This window comes from Triticum aestivum, chromosome 3A, assembly GCF_018294505.1.
Source record: "Triticum aestivum cultivar Chinese Spring chromosome 3A, IWGSC CS RefSeq v2.1, whole genome shotgun sequence".
Classification (NCBI taxonomy): Eukaryota; Viridiplantae; Streptophyta; class Magnoliopsida; order Poales; family Poaceae; genus Triticum; species Triticum aestivum.
The window spans coordinates 247,592,920-247,593,963 of record NC_057800.1 but is presented as its reverse complement, the minus strand read 5'-3'; positions in this window follow the sequence as shown (position 1 = coordinate 247,593,963).

Genomic DNA, 1,044 nt, shown 5'->3' with positions numbered 1-1,044 from the left:
AGGAGGGGAGAGGCGTGGCGCGCCGAAGAAAGGGCTCGCCGGCGGGCAGCGCAGAAGCTTCAGGTGCGAGCCCTCCTGGTGTTTGTGGCGCCATCTTATCTCTGCAACAACGATGTTGTTGCAAAATAGTGGCAGGCTGCGCAAGTACGCGAGCGGCCGGGGATGCTGTTGCAAATTTTGCAACATGGGCCCTGTTGCAGAAAACTAGATGCGGTGAAGATGTTGTTTTAATTTTTGCAACAAGGGTCTTGTTGAAGAAAAAATAGACGCAACGGAAGATGTAATTGCAATTTTTGCAACAAGGATCTTGTTGCAGGAAATTAGACGCTTGAAAGATGTTGCGGAAAATTAGACGCATGAAAGATGTTGTTGTAGAAAATTAGACGCGTGAAAAATGTTGTTGCAGAAAATTAGATGCGGCGGGAGATGTTATTGCAATTTTTCTAAGGGTCTTGTTGCAGAAAACTAAAGAAGAAGAGGTTTTGCAACATATGTCTTGTTGCAGAAAATTGTAAAAGATGAGGTTTCGCAACAAAGGTCTTGTTGCAGGAAATCAAAGAAGACCCGATCTTGCAGCAAGAGCATCATTGCAGGCAATTAGAGAGAATAATTGAACGGTTTGCGTCACGCAATCGAATGTTTCGCGAGGCGGCAGATCTTTTTAAAAGATCCACCGGCCGACGCATAGCAGCCCCCTATCAACAAGCATACACAATGAAAGTTATCAAACACCTTGATTTCCAAACAAAAATCAGCACTCTTACCATGAGCTTGACCTCAATGCATGACACATTTGGGGATCCAAGGCACCAACCAAGGTGAAGATCTTCCGCTGGCTCCTCTGTCGCGATAGGCTAAGAACGATGGCGAACTTACATCACAAGACCATTACCTCGGGATCGTCTTGCCCTCGCCGCGACTTGTCTTCTGAGGATGCGACACACCTCGCTCTACTTTGCCCATGAGCGGCCCAGGTCTGGTCCCTCCTCACACTCCAGGCCCCTAACTGGGATATTCCTACTCCGGTAGGCCTCGACATCAACA